Consider the following 16,853-nt stretch of genomic DNA (forward strand, 5'->3'; position numbering starts at 1 on the left):
TTCTCTTTTCCCGCAATATTGCCATGATGTATTAGTTCTGTTATCCCTTTTTATAGAACAAGAAGCTAAGGCTTAGCAGAGTAAGCTAAACTGTCCCAAATCACAGAGCTAATAAGTGACACAACCACAGACTGTGCTGGTTGGAGCTACTGGGTTAAAGACTTCCTCAGTTCTGCTGCCTCATTGTCAGCCACTGACCTGCTCTGTCTGTGTCTCTGTACTAGGGTTGTCTATGCTGTGTGAATTGTGTCCTTGTCCATTTCACATAGGATATCTTCTCAGCCTCTTCTTGTAGTTGACAGTTTTCTGCCTCTAGAATGACTTCCCATTCTTCACTGTGTCTGATGAGAGCAAGTTCCTCTTTTCTCCTGTGACCATTTTTCATTGCACTGACCCCACATGGCATAACCATGAGAGCCCTCCCTCTCCCTGACCTGTGGCGTATGGGGCAGTAGGAGAGGACGGCAATGGTGAGGCCCCATCTTCTCATAGACCGGCTCCACTTCAGCACAGAGACCATGTCTCCAGAAAACAGCATCACTAGTCCAGCTGGACACACAAAAGGAAAGTTCACCTTGACTCTTGTTAGAATTTCTAACAAGACAGAAATGTGACACCATTTTCACTTGGCTCACCTCCTGATCCAGCAAAGATGGAAAGGCATGCTAATTCCCAGTGTTGGCATGGGTGTTAGCCAGGTCACACATGGGTTATTCTTGGGGTCATGAACTAATAAAACCTCACTGGCTGAAAGTTCAGCTTTTTAATTTTTTTATAACCTTAAACACATGTTTGCATTTTACCCATCTATCCAAATCCAGCTATTCTCAGGAAATAACCAGACAAATTGTAAAACATACATTAAAAGATAATGATTACATCATTGTTCAGAATACAAAAGAATTGGGAAGAGCACATCAATACAAAAATATTTTCAAAAATGGATAAGTTAGTTTTGGTAAATTCATGTAATGGACTGCTTGCTTGCATTAGCAACACAGTTGAATCTTGAGCTACTAGCGGTTACAGCACCAATTTCCCATTCTGCCATAGTGGAAATTTTGAGTGTAACTGTTGACTCCCCAAAAGCTTAACTACAATCATACCTTGGTATATACAGGGGATTGGTTCCAGGACCACCCAATGGATACCAAAATCCATGGATGTTCAAGTCCCTTATTAAAAACTAGAGGTCTGGTGCATGATATTCGTACACTGGTTGTTGCGGGATGGGGGGTGTTCCTCAACCTGGCCTGCACCCTCTCACAGTCTGGGGCTCTCATATTCTGAGGCGCTTGCAGTCCAGGACCCCTCGCTCCTTACCGCCCACTTGCAGCGGAGGCAGGAGAGGCTCCCACCACCAAGGCTGCATTCACTCACTCAGTCGTGAGTCCAGCTTCAGGCTGAGCTGCGCTCCCTCTGTGGGAGCCCACTGACCACCAGAGCGCAGCTCCTGTGTTAAGCATCTGTCCCCGATGGTCAGTGCACATCATTGCAACCGCTTCTTCCGCTTTGCGGTCAATTTGCATATTGTGGTTTTATTATATAGGATGGCATAAAACAGTGCCTACAGTCAGCCCTCCATATCTTCAGATCCCCAACCACAGAGAAAACACTGTTTTTGATCCTCGGTTGGTTGAATCCATGAATGTAAAACCTGGGGGTATAGGACTGACTATGTACTTACTGAAAAAAATCCAAACTTGATTTTCTGTGAGAAGCTTACAGGTAAATTCAAGTCTGTGATAGCATCACTTGCTTGGCAATTTTTACTTTTTCTTTTCAGGTATGAACCAACCACAAACAAACAAAAGAGTATCTAAAAGATCCACTAGGGCCGAAACCGGTTTGGCTCAGTGGATAGAGTGTCGGCCTGCGGCCTGAAAGGTCCCAGGTTCGATTCCGGTCAAGGGCATGTACCTTGGTTGCGGGCACATCCCCAGTAGGGGTTGTGCAAGACGCAGCTGATCGATGTTTCTCTATCATCGATGTTTCTAACTCTCTATCCCTCTCTGTGAAAAATCAATAAAATATATTTAAAAGATCCACTAGGAGCATGAGTAGAAAAGCAACCATGGGTTCTCCGTCGGTAGGTAAAGGAAGGAGGATGGCGAGGTTTAGAGTATTGCAGCAGTGCAATATATGGAATAAATGCTTTTCATATTGGTGTGTGAGGGGGAAGGCAACAGTGTATCACAGGAGTTGACTTGAAACCAAATTTCATTATTTCATATTTTATTGTAAGAAAACAAGAAAAGTCTAAAATAAATGACAACCTGAGAGAAACTATTTATGACATGTAACATTCATGAATATATAACATTGCTAACATACAAGAATTTTAAAAATTGAGGGGGAAACTTGCAGAAATGTGATGCATGAGTCAAAGACATGAACAGATGATTCACACTAAAAAAGATAAAAATAGAACTACACAAAGGAGGACCAAGATGGAGGCATAGGGCGGACGCCTGATTGTTGCCTACCACAACAATTTTGAAAATACAACGGGAAAACAGAGCAGACACCATCCAGAACCACCGGAGATCTGGCTGAGCAGATGCTCTACAACTAGAATAAAAGAGAGGGGCACGCGGGAAGATGCTGATGCCGGTGAGGCAAAGATCACACTTTAAGAACTACGGCTCTGGCGACACAATGGCGGCCTGGAACGTGCTCGGCGCAGTTCCCCCGGCGGTCTCCGGCTGAGGGGACGGCTCCACTCGCTGCCGAGCACGAACAGACGAGCCCCTGGGAGACATGGGGTGGGAGACCCCGCGCTTGCTGACCTCCAAGTCCTTCGAGAATCTCAACGCCCCAGAAGCGGCCAGGTGCGCACGCCCGGCGACTGGCCGCCGCTGCAGACCCGAGCGCCGACGCAGCAACCCCGGACCAGTCCGCCACCGCGCACCGGGCGCACCGGAGCTTCGCCGAGCCTGCTGCCCGGTGAGTTCCGCGGCAGCTGCCCCGGAGCTTTGAGAAAATGGCCAGAGGAATTGCTGAGAAGAAATTGACAGATGAGAGTTGGGATAGGGAAGACGAGGCCCCACTGAGTCCTGGATCCAGGAGCACTCGCCCGGCGACTGGTCTGGTCGCCGCTGCAGACCCAAGTGCCACCACAACGACCTCGGACCAGCCCGCCGCCGCGCACTGGGCGCACGGGAGCTTCGCCGAGCCCACCACCCAACAAATTCTGCGGCAGCCGCCCCGGAGCTTTGAGAAAATGGCCGAAGGAATTGCTGAGAGGGAATTGACTGACAGGAATTGGGATCAAGAAGACGAAGCCCTGTTGGGTCCCGGGTCCGGGTGAGGCTGCGTGCCCCTGGGTCCAGGCGAGGCCACGCACCCCTGGGTCTGGGTAAGGCTGGGTCCCGGGTCTGGGTGAGGCTGGGTCCCGGGTCCGGGAGAGGCCACATGCACCTGGGTTCGGATGAGGCTGGGTCCCAGGCCCGGGTGAGGCTGTGAACCCCTGGGTCCAGGAGAGGCCACGCGCCCCTGGGTCTGGGTGTAGCTGGATCCCGGGTCCAGGTGTGGCCGTGTGCCCCTGGATCCAGGTGAAGCTGCATCCCGGGTCCGGGTGAGGCCGTGCGACCCTGCATCCGGGTGAGGCTGGGTCCCGGGTCCGGGTGAGGTTGCGCCCCTGGGTCCGGGAGAGGCCACGCGCCCCTGGGTCCGGGTGAGGCTGGGTCCCGGGTCTGGGTGAGGTTGCGCCCCTGGGTCCGGGAGAGGCCACGCGCCCCTGGGTCCGGGTGAGGCTGGGTCCTGGGTTCGGGTGTGGCCACGCGCCTCTGGGTCCGGGTGAGGCCACACGCCCCTCAGTCCGGGTGAAGCCGTGCCCCTGGGTCCGGGCGAGACCAAACCAGAGGGAGTCAGACCTGCATTACCACCATTTGTACACCATCCAGAGCTGAAAAGTCAGTGCCGACATGTACACATAAGGAACTGGTGGACATTGAAATTGGGTCTCAAAAGAACTGTTGGTCCAAAAAGAAACTCACTACAGACTGATTCATTTGCCTGTAAGCATAACTATTATTGCTTGTCTCACATTCGGTTCTTATAAGTATATTTCTAGTAACACATGATCTCACTCATCTAGCGGAAATTATGAACAACATAGACTGATGAACAAACACAGACCCAGAAACAAGGAGGCATCGATCGGACTGTTGGGCCTCAGAGGGAGGGTAGGGGAAGGTGGGGGTAGGGGGGAGAGATCAACCAAAGGACTTGTGTGCATGCATACGAGCCTAACCAATGGTTAAGGACAACAGGGGGGTGGGGGCATTCGTGGGGAGGGGTGTGGGATGGGAATGGGGGGATGAGGACAAATATGTGACACCTTAATCAACGAAATTTTAAAAAAATAATTAAAAAAATAAAATGATAAAAATAAAAAATGTTCCTTAAGCATATGAAAAACTATTCAACTGTTTAATAAGAAAAATGCACATAAAAATAACACTGAGCTATTTCTCACCTATCAGATTAGCAAAAATTAAAAAGTACACCAACACATTCTGTTGGCAAGCCTGGGGGAAAATAGGGACTCTTAAACATCACTGGTCGGAATGCAAATTGGTATGCTAATTTTGGGAAAGCAGGCAATATCAAACAAAATAACACATGCATTTCCAGTTTATCCTGGTCAAACATCTCCAGTTGTACAATAATATGTATGCCCAAAGTAGTTCATTTTAGCACTGTACTTGCAAAATCCTAGAAACAACCTAAATAATTGACATGGCAGAATGGCTGACTGAACAACAGTAGATCCATCCACGGGAATACTTACAACTATAAAAAGGAGAACAATATCTATAAACTGATATGGAATGGCTTCCAAAATATATTGTTAAATGAAAGAGCAAAATATGAGAAAGTATGTCACCTTTTGTGAAAAGAGAAATAAGAAAAAATATATATCATCTATATGATTATACAAAAAGAAACTTGGGAAAGGTAACCCCAAAACCAATGAGATTGGTTACATCCAGGGAGTGGGTGGAAATGGGTGAAAATAATAAGATGGTGGAAGCAGGGTAGAAAAATGGGAACAGTGAGACTTGGTAGAATTTATGGTTTTGTGCAGTTCTGACTTTTAGAACCATGTTAACATTTCATATTCCCAAACTTTTTAATGAATAAAATCAAGTATAAGCCCTAACCGGTTTGGCTAAGTGGATAGAGCATCAGCCTTCGGAGTGAAGGGCCCCAGGTTCGATTCCGGTCAAGGGCACTTACCTTGGTTGCAGGCACATCCCCAGTGGGAGGGAATGTGCAGGAGGCAGGGGAAAGATGTTTCTCTCTCATCGATATTTCTAACTCTCTATCCCTCTCCCTTCCACTCTGTAAAAAATCAATAAAATATATATTTTTTTAAAAAGAGGAAAAAAAAAAAAAGAATAAAAGGGCAGAACTCTAACATAGAATACAATTGGGAGAAAATGAACCTGAAATGAATGTCAGACACAGTGAAAAAGGGAGTACATTTGGAACCATATTTTGCCTCTATACTCCCAGGTTCTAAGGAATTTTGAAGTCTATGTAGTAAATTTGTTTTCCACAGCAGACGTAGCAATTATGCAACTATATTCCATGTACTCTAGGATTAAGCAAATAAGTAAATATATTGTAGATAATTGAAGGCTGGTTTTTCATTTTCGGAGAAGGAAATGACATATGGAAAGGGAGAGTGTGGACCTTCAGACTGAAGGGTCCTGAGTTTGATTCTGGTCAAGGGCACATGCCCATGTTGTGGGCTCCATCCCAAGGTGGGGAGCATGCAGGAGGTGGACAATCAATGATTCTCTCTCGTCATTGATGTGTCTATCTCTTTCTCCTCTACCTCCCTCTCCAAAATCAATGAAAAAAAATATTTTTAATTATTTTTTTAAGGGAAAGGAAAAAAGGGAAGAAGTTGAAATGAACCTTAGGTGTTTGATTAGACCTGGAGGTATCCTATGACTTCTTGTTTTTAAGATGTTTAGATAGGGAGTCTGGATGAAAAGGGCCCCATGCTGACCTGACAAGCTCAGGGAAGGCCTGCATGGCCCTCTTGCAAACTCAGAGACCTAAAGTAACCACAGAGGATGGTCTGAAATTAAACTTTAAGTAAAAGCAGTTATGGTGGGTAGTTACATTCTAGGCCGATATCTTCACTGAGAAGGTCAGCCTTTACCTTAACTCAGCCTATCTGTCTTTTGGCATCTATAATAACAAATCCTTGAAATGTCTGGGTAACTTGTAACTTCCTTTATTCCGAACTCCTTGGGGCGCAACCTAATGTGCCTGAGCCCCTGGACAGATACACAAGTTCCTTCATTGTTATTTTTATCATGTTAGTTGTTCACTGTCAGCTATCCTGTACCCATCTAAGTATCCCGCCAACCTCCAGAGCACTATCCCAATCCATTGAGATACTGCTTCCTGGCAATTGAGAATAGTTTGGCTCAAATAAACTCACAAAAATTCTTTACAGGCCTGAATGTTTTTACACTTACACAGCGGTTTTCAACCTGTGAGTTGCGACCCCTTTTGGGGTCGAACGACCCTTTTACAGGGGTCGTCTCAGACTATCAGAAAACACAGATATTTACATAACGATTCATAACCGTAGCAAAATTATAGTTATGAAGTAGCAACGAAAATAATTTTTTGGTTGGGGGTCACCACAACATGAGGAACTGTATTAAAGGGTCATGGAATTAGGAAGGTTGAGAACCACTGCACTCACAGGAGATACATAGGAAAAGGAATAGGAGGATGATAGATTTGTGTGCTTGTGTTTGTGTGTGTATATTTATGCTAGATACATAGATGTGTGTATATATATATATATATATATATATATATATATATATACATACATATACATAATATAAATGTGTAAATATATTTAAATGTACAATTTTATCTATGTATACACTATATATATCCATACTGTATATATATATGACGGGGTTCTTGTCCCAGCATTACAAAGGGTTCAGCAATCTGGAGAAAGGCTGTGCATAGATTAAGTACGAGTGCAAAGATGAAAGATAATTTTGAAAGGCGTTGGGGGTCAGAGAGGTTCAACTAAAGGAGCTAAAGACTCCAAGTTCTTAGTTCTTCTTCCTTCTTGTCTCAGGAACCCGTGCTTTTTATTAACACAAATGGTCCTAAGACAAGGTGGAGATATCCGCTTCAACGGGTAGGGTTTCAAAGTGTAGGGTTTACAGAAGTATTGTCAGCTGTTCAGGTATTTGGCCAACAGGAGGCAATAACATGTAGATTAAGATGCCCTGAGCTGTCTGGCAATAAATAATAATCCTATTCAGGTTTTAGGGAAGTGCCTATTAGCCATTCCAACACATGTGATTACATATGTGACTCAGCCCTTGTTGAGCCCCCAAGTTTTATCAACTTGTTTTTACATGTTCAAAGAGCTTTAATATATGAAGGAGACTTTTTTTAAATTTAATTTTTTCATTTTTTAAATAAGTTATGATATGTGTACATATCTTACCATTACCCTCCCCACCCCACTCCCATACATGCCTTCACACCCCCCCCCCACCAGTGTTTTGCGTCCATTGGTTATGCTTATATACAGTGGGCTTTCTTGTTGTTTTGTTGATAAGTTTCTTTTGCTGTAAAAAGCTTTTTATTTTGATGTATTCCCATTTGTTTATTTTCTCTTTAGCTTCCATTGCCCAAAGGGCAGTATCAGTGAAGAAGTTCTTTCTGCATATGTCTGAGATTTTGCTGCCAGCCTGTGGATTCCGCTAGTATTTTTATGGTTTCCCGTCTTATGTTTAAGTCCTGTATCCATTTTGAGTTTATTTTTGTGTATGGCGTAAGTTGGTGATCTAGCTTCATTTTTTTGCATGTATCTGTCCAATTTTCCCAACACCATTTATTGAAGAGACTGTCTTAACTCCATTGTATGTTCATGCCTCCTTTGTCAAATATTATTTTTTTAATTTTTATTAAGGTATTATATGTGTACGTATCTTACCATTATCCCCCCCACCCCACTCCCATACATGCCCTCACCCCCCAGAGATTTGCGTCCATTGGTTATGATTATATGCATGCATACAAGTCCTTCAGTTGATCTCTTATCTCCCCCACCTCTCCCTAACCTTCCTCCTGTAATTTGACAGTCTGTTTGATGCTTTACTGTCTTTGTATCTATCTTTTGGTTCATCAGTTTATAATGTTCTTTATTATCCATAAATGAGTGAGATCATGTGGTATTTTTCTTTCATTGACTGACTTATTTCACTTAACATAATGTTCTCCAATTCCTCCCAGGTTGCTGCAAATGATGAGAATTCCTTCTTTTTTATGGCAGCATAGTATTTGTGTAGATGTACCATAGTTTTCTGATCCAGTCATCTGCTGACGGACACCTAGGCTGTTTCCAACTCTTTGCTATTGTAAATTGTGCTGCAATGAACACAATTTTGGTATGATGGTAAATGAGATTGCTTTTTTAGTCTCTCTTTCTGTAAGTTCACTATTGATGTATAGAAATGCCATAGATTTCTTGGTGTTAATTTTGTATCCTGCTACATTGCTGAATTCATTTATTAAGTCTATTAGTTTTTTGATGGAGTCTTTTGGGTTTTTTATGTACAATATCATGTCATCTGCAAATAAGGACAGCTTTACTTCTTTTCCAATTTGGATGCCTCTGATTTCTTCTTCTTGTCTAATTTCAATAGCTAATACTTTCAGTACTATGTCAAACAGGAGTGGTGAGAGTGGTCATCCCTGTCTTGTTCCTGTTCTTAGGGGAAATGGTTTTAGTTTTTGCCCATTGAGTATGAGTTTGCTGTGGGTTTATCATATATAGCTTTTATTATGTTGAGGTATGATCCTTCTATTCCCACCTTGTTGAGAGTTTTTATCAAGAAAGGGTGCTGGGTTTTGTTTATTTGGGTCCTCTCTCTTTGCTTCTTGGTGAGCCTGGCTAGAGGACTTTAATACCCCACTATCACCATTGGACAAATCATCTAAACAAAAAAAAAAATCAGCAAAGAAACATCAATCCTAAATGACTCACTAGACCAGATGGAATTAATTGACATCTTCAGAACATTTCACCCCAAAGCCACAGAATATACATTCTTTTCAAGTGCACATGGGTCATTTTCAAAGATAGACCATATGTTGGGACATAGGCAAAGTCTCTTCAAATTCAAGAAGATAGACATCATACCAAGCATCTTCTCAGATCACAGTGGCATAAAACTGGAAATCAACTACAATAAAAACAACCCAAAGAAATCAAACACATGGAGACTAAACAGCATGCTATTAAACCATGACTGGGTTACAAAGACATCAAGGAAGAAATAAAAAACATCATGGCAACAAATGACAATGAAAACACAACAATCCAAAATCTATGGGACACAGCGAAAGCAGTCCTGAGAGGGAAGTTCATAGCTCTACAAGCCTACTGCAAAAAACAAGAAACAATGGTAATAAATTACCTCACCCTACAACTCAAAGAGTTAGAAAGAGAGCAATAAAAAAAGCCCATTGTAAGCAGAAGGAAGGAAATAATAAAGTACAGAGCAGAGATAAACGACATAGAGACCAAAGAAATAATACAAAAGATCAACAAAACCAAAAGCTGGTTCTTTGAAAGGATAAACAAGATTGATGAACCTCTAGTCAGGCTCACCAAGAAGCAAATAGAGAGGACCCAAATAAACAAAATCAGAAATGAAAGAGGTGAAATAACAACAGACCCCGCTGAAATGCAAAGGATTGTTATAAAATACTACGAACAACTTTACTCCAACAAACTGGACAACCTGGAGGAAATGGATATATTCCTAGAAAAATATAACCTTCCAAAATTCAATCAGGAAGAATTTAAACAGCTCAATAGGCCAGTAACTATGGAAGAAATTGAAGCAGTCATCCAATAGCTTCCGGCAAACAAAAGCCTGGGGCCAGACGGCTTCACAGGAGAGTTTTACCACACATTCAAGCAATAACTAAAACCTATCCTCAGACTATTCCAAAAAATTCAAGAGGAAGGAACACTTCCAAGCTCCTTCTATGAAGCCAGCATCACCCTAATACCAAAACCAGATAAAGACAACACAATGAAAGAGAATTACAGACCAATATCCCTCATGAACATAGATGCCAAAATCCTAGCAAATCGGCTCCAGCAATACATCAGAAAGATCATACATCATGACCAAGTAGGATTTATCCCAGGAATGCAAGGATGGTACAATATCCGCAAATCAATAAACGTGATACATCACATAAACAAACTGAGAGATAAAAATCACATAGTCATATCAATTGATGCAGAAAAAGCATTTGACAAAATCCAACACCCTTTCTTGATAAAAACTCTCAACAAGGTGGGAATAGAAGGATCATCCTATCTAATAATATTCAAATATGCAAATTGACCATACCTACGACACACCCACAAGCCACGCCCACCATCCAATCAGAGCGAGTATGCAAATTAACCCAAACCAAGATGGCTACAGCCACAGAGAGCAAGGTTTCCTAGGTAACAGAGGAAGCCAAGCTTTCAGCCTGCCCTTGCCAGGCCTAAGCCTCCACTCAAGCTACAAAGTTTCAATTATAGAAGGTAAACAAATTCAAACAAATGGCAGCAGAATGGAGCTTGAGAGAGCAGACCAGGGTTGCCGCCGGCAACAGGGGAAGCAAAGCTTTCTGCACACCCTGGCCGGGCCCATCCGCTTAAGGCAACAAAGTTTCAATTATAACCCCAACACAAATGGCTGCCGGCCTTGGAGGGAGCCCCAGGCTTGGCTCTGCTCCAGGCAACAAAGTTTCAATTGTAGAAGGAAAATAAATTCCAGATACCAGGGCCTCTGCTTGGGTTTCCAGCGGGCATGGCCAGCCTGCAAACCACCACAGGCCCCTCGCTCAGGCCGCCCCACACCCCAAGGGAACCCACACCTGATCCGGGACACCCTTCAGGGCAAACCAGCTGGCCCCCACCCCTGTACCAGGCCTCTATCCTATCTAATAAAAGAGTAATATGCAGATTGATCATAACTGCAACACACAATATAGCTGCCCCCATGTGGTCAAAGATCCTGCCCCCATGTGGACACAAGATGGCCACCACAAGATGGCCAGCAGGAGAGGGCAGTTGGGAGGCACCCGGCCTGCAAGGGAGGGCAGTTGAGAGGGACCAAGCCTGCAAGGGAGGGCAGTTGGAGGTGATCAACCCTGCAGGAGAGGGCAGTTAGGGGTGACCAGGCCGGCAGAGGAGGGAAGTTGGGGGCAAACAGGCTGGCAGCAGAGTGGTTAGGGGGTGATCAGGCTGGCAGGCAGAAGCGGTTAGGGGCAATCAGGAAGGTAGGAAGGCAAGCAATTGGGAGCCAGCAGTCCTGGATTGTGAGAGGGATGTTCCACTGCCCGTTTAGGGATCCGACTGTCCACCAGGATCAGACCTAAACGGGCAGTGGGACATCCCTCAAGGGGTCCCATATTGGAGAGGGTACAGGCTGGGCTGAGGGACAACCCCCCTCCATGCACGAATTTCATGCACCGGGCCTCTAGTACCTCAATAATGAACTTACAGAAAGAGACACTAAAAAAGCAATCCCATTTTCCATTGCACCAAAATAATTAAGATACCTAGGAATAAACTTAACTAAGGAGGTAAAAGACCTATACACGGAAAACTACAGGACACTGAAAAAAAAGAGATAGAGGAAGACGTAAACAGATGGAAGAACATATCATGTTCATGGATTGATAAAATCAACATCATTAAAATATCCATACTACCCAAAGCAATCTATAGATTCAATGCACTCCCTATTAAAATACCAACAGCATATTTCACAGACCTAGAAAGAACTCTCCAAAAATTCATCTGGAATAAAAAAAGACCCCGAATAGCCACAGCAATCCTAAAAAAGAAGAATAAAGTAGGAGGGATCTCAATACCAGATTTCAAGCTGTATTACAAAGCCACTGTTCTCAAAACAGCATGGTACTGGCATAAGGACAGACATATAGATCAATGGAATAGAATAGAGAATCCAGATATCAACCCAAACCACTATGCTCAATTAATATTTGGCAAAGGAGGCATGAACATACAATGGAGTCAAGACAGTCTCTTCAATAAATGGTGTTGGGAAAATTGGACAGATACATGAAAAAAAATGAAAGTAGATCACCAACTTACACCATACACAAAAATAAACTCAAAATGGATACAGGACTTAAACATAAGACGGGAAACCATAAAAATACTAGCGGAATCCACAGGCAGCAAAATCTCAGACATATGCAGAAAGAACTTCTTCACTGATACTGCCCCTAGGGCAATGGAAGCTAAAGAGAAAATGAACAAATGGGAATACATCAAAATAGAAAGCTTTTTTACAGCAAAAGAAACCATCAACAAAACAACAAGAAAGCCCACTGTATGGGAGAACATATTTGCAAATGGTATCACTGATAAAGGTTTAATCTCCAACATCTACAGGCAGCTTATACAACTTAATAAAAGGAACATAAATGATCCAATAAAAAAATGGGCAATGAACCTAAATAGAATCTTTTCAAAAGAAGACAGAAGGAAGGCCAAGAGACACATGAAAACATGCTCAAAGTCACTAATTATCCGAGAGATCTAAATCAAAACGACAATGCAGTATCATCTCACACCTGTAGGAATGGCTATCATCAACAAATCAACAAACAACAAGTGTTGGTGAGGATGCGGAGAAAAAGGAACCCTCATGCACTGCTGGTAGGAATGTAGACTGGTGCAGCCACTGTGAAGAACAGTATGGAGTTTCCTCAAAAAACTGAAAATGGAACTCCCATTTGACTTAGTAATCCCATTCCTAGGAATATATCCTAAGAAACTGGAAACACCAATAAGGATATATGCACCCCTATGTTCATAGCAGCACAATTTACAGTAGCTAAGATTTGAAAACAGCCTAGGTGCCTGTCAGCAGATGACTGGGTCAGAAACCTATGGTACATCTACACAATGGAATACTATGCTGCCATAAAAAGAAGGAATTCTTACCATTTGCAGCAACCCGGATGGAATTGGAGAACATTATGCTAAGTGAAATAAGCCAGTCAATGAAAGAAAAATACCACATGATCTCACTCATTTATGGATAATAAAGAAAATTATAAACTGTTGAACAAAAAGATAGATACAGAGACAGTAAAGCATCAAACAGAATGTCAAATAACAGCCCTAGCTGGTTTGGCTCAATGTATAGAGCGTCATTCTGTGGACTGAAAGGTCCCGGGTTCAATTCTGGCCAAGGGCATATGCCTGGGTTGCAGGCTTGATCCCCAGCAGGGGGCATGCAAGAGGCAGCCAGTCAATGATTCTCTCTCATCATTGATGTTTCTATCTCTCTCTCCCTCTCCCTTCCTCTCTGAAATCAATAAAATATTTAAAAAAAAAGAATGTCAAATTACAGCGGGAAGGTTAGTGAGAAGTCAGGGAGATAAGAGATCAACCGAAGGACTTGTATGCATGCATATAAGCATAACCAATGGACGCAAAACTCTGGGGGTGAGGGCACGTATGGGAATGGGGTGTGGGGAGGCAATGGTAAGATATGTACACATATAATCCTATCTAATATTAGACAAATATGCAAATTGACCATACCTACGACACACCCACAAGCCACGCCCACCGTCCAATCAGAGCGAGTATGCAAATTAACCCAAACCAAGATGGCTACAGCCACAGAGAGCAAGGTTTCCTAGGTAACAGAGGAAGCCAAGCTTTCAGCCTGCCCTTGCCAGGCCTAAGCCTCCACTCAAGCTACAAAGTTTCAATTATAGAAGGTAAACAAATTCAAACAAATGGCGGCAGAATGGAGCTTGAGAGAGCAGGCCAGGGTTGCCACCGGCAACAGAGGAAGCAAAGCTTTCTGCACACCCTGGCCGGGCCCACCCGCTTAAGGCAACAAAGTTTCAATTATAACCCCAATACAAATGGCTGCGGGCCTCAGAGGGAGCCCCAGGCTTGGCTCCGCTCCAGGCTACAAAGTTTCAATTGTAGAAGGAAAATAAATTCCAGATACCAGGGCCTCTGCTTGGGTTGCCAGGGGGCGTGGCTGGCCTGCAAACCACCACAGGCCCCTTGCTCAGGCCGCCCCACACCCCAAGGGAACCCACACCTGATCCGGGACACCCTTCAGGGCAAACCAGCTGGCCCCCACCCCTGTACCAGGCCTCCGTCCTATCTAATAAAAGAGTAATATGCAGATTGATCATCACTGCAACACACAATATAGCTGCCCCCATGTGGTCAAAGATCCTGCCCCCATGTGGACACAAGATGGCCACCACAAGATGGCCAGCAGGAGAGGGCAGTTGGGAGGGACCAAGCCTGCAAGGGAGGGCAGTTGGGGGTGATCAACTCTGCAGGAGAGGGCAGTTAGGAGTGACCAGGCCGGCAGAGGAGGGAAGTTGGGGGCAAACAGGCTGGCAGCAGAGTGGTTAGGGGGTGATCAGGCTGGCAGGCAGAAGCGGTTAGGGGCAATCAGGAAGGCAGGCAGGCAAGCAGTTCGGAGCCAGCAGTCCTGGATTGTGAGAGGGATGTCCGACTGCCCGTTTAGAGATACGACTGCCCACCGGGATCGGGCCTAAATGGGCAGTGGGACATCCCTCAAGGGGTCCCATATTGGAGAGGGTACAGGCTGGGCTGAGGGACAACCCCCCTCCGTGCACGAATTTTGTGCACCGGGCCTCTAGTACCTTAATAAAAAAATGGAAAAACAATAAAATAAAAATGTAATAATTAAAAAGGTAAAATCAATTGAGGAAAAAAGAAAAAATTAGTTTCTTAAGTAAAAGATGCAAAAAATTCAAATAAATAAATAAAATGTGCAGTAGTGAAGGTCATTCACTTCCTGTATTGTTCTGTTTGGCACGCCTGTTTCCCAGTCCAGACAGTATTGCAATTCCCTGCGTTCCATTGCTCCTCAGTGTTGTAAGCCAATCCTGATTTTTAAGCAGGTGGTGTCTCAATTTCTCGTATTCCTTTATTTTTTATTACACAAGAGTCAATTTGTGATTCAGCCCCTGGGTGGAAGTGTTTCTGGATTGCCTTCTGGGTCTCTATGGCCTCTCTAGCCTTCTTTCCCTGTGGCACTCAATACCGGTCTGTGGATGTGGGCTGCCTCAGAGCTGGCTCTCTGATGGTCACTCCCTGCTCTAAACCCCAGGTTCCATAAAAACAACTTCCCCCTGCAGACTCCCAGGGTGTCCCCAACTGGGTGTGATCCTTGCTTAGTAATCAGAATCAAGGAAATGAAGAGGAAAAAGCCCAAGTGTGCGAACAATGGGTCCGCACGCAAGTCTAAGCAGCCTGCACACCTTTGAAATTCTTAGGCTGTCCCTCCGCGTCCGATCAAAATGGGTTGCTTTTTAGAGATCCCTTCTGTTAGCAGCTCTGAGGACTCCCTTCCATATTCACGGATCACGCCAGCCCCAAGGGCCATGGACTTTTCTAGGCACAGACTTCCCTAGTCCTCCAGCGCCCGCAGTGCACACGTTTCTCTCTCCCTGCCGCCGGGACCAGAGACCTCACCTTATCACTGGTGAAATCTGACCTTTCCATGGTGGAGTGAAGAGCTCCTTTGAATCTGTGTATTTGCTCCAATTGGGGACAGGTGTTCTGGGGCTCCCAGCTGTTCGGTGGTTGCTGCAATTGTGGATTTTCAGGCTTCCCTCATCAACTTTTTGATAAAACTCTTGTAATTGTAACATCCTGGAATTGGCTCCCGGCACATACATAGGTGTATATATTTAAAGCATAGGGTAAAGGCCATGCACAGACATCAGGTTCTGGGAAGGCAGAGTTTTAATTACACCCCTCTTTACAGCTACAAGAGGGCACATATTTGGCAGCAGAGAAATCACCAGCTCTACCAACGTTGGCTCCCACCTTCCCGGTGAGGCCTTCGATCCAGAGCAGCCAAGACTCCATGGTGCCAAGACCACAGCATGGTGTCCCGATGCCCCAATTCAGGTCCCACACCTCCCTGTCACCACAATGACCTGCCCAACAACTCCAACTTAAAGGTCTCACCTCTCCTAGAAGGTTTCTGGCTTTCCATACAAACAGAAACACTGGCAAGACCAGAGTGAACCCAACTACCTCATGGATCCTATAGCCATGGGGTGCAGGCCTACCCCAAAGCTACACACACACACACACACACACACACACATGCATGGGCACTCCAGGAAGAGCTGGTGCTTAGGGACAACCAGTGGCTGTGGGAATGCAGCAGCTACAAAGCAGCTACAACTCTGACAGGAATCGGCCAAGCAAAAGCAGATTCAGGCTTCCTCAACAGGAAGAGAGAAGGCACCAGAGGTCAGAAAGGTGGGTCCTCAGGTGACCTCTTTGTGGGGGAAGGGATGGATTCTGCCCAAGAAGAGCACCTCCTGCATGGAAAGGAAGTGTTGTCAGGCAAAGAACCGCACCTGACAACCCATCTTCCTCCCTGAGCTGTCACCACCACCCTGTTCCCATCACCCTCCTAAGGGTCCTCTGGACGTGGGCATCGTCCTCCCAGCCTGGACACCAGTGCCTGCCGAGCCACACCGCTTGGCCTCTTGGCAGCTAACCCTAGACCACAGAATGCTGTGACCCTCTCCCAGATAGAGAAGAACATCAGTGTGCCCAGGAAAAATTCTTCCAGACCCTGAGTAGGAGCAGGGGTGATGGGAGGAAGGCAGGCCACTGCCCAGAAATATGCCTCCCAGAGTCCACAAGTCGCCATTGTGGGGAGGCCCAGGACAGCACCAGGGCACCCCCCTGTGGGGAACGGGCTGTA

The sequence above is a fragment of the Cnephaeus nilssonii genome (genome assembly GCF_951640355.1).
Source record: "Cnephaeus nilssonii genome assembly, chromosome: 13".
In the NCBI taxonomy this organism is placed as follows: Eukaryota; Metazoa; Chordata; class Mammalia; order Chiroptera; family Vespertilionidae; genus Cnephaeus; species Cnephaeus nilssonii.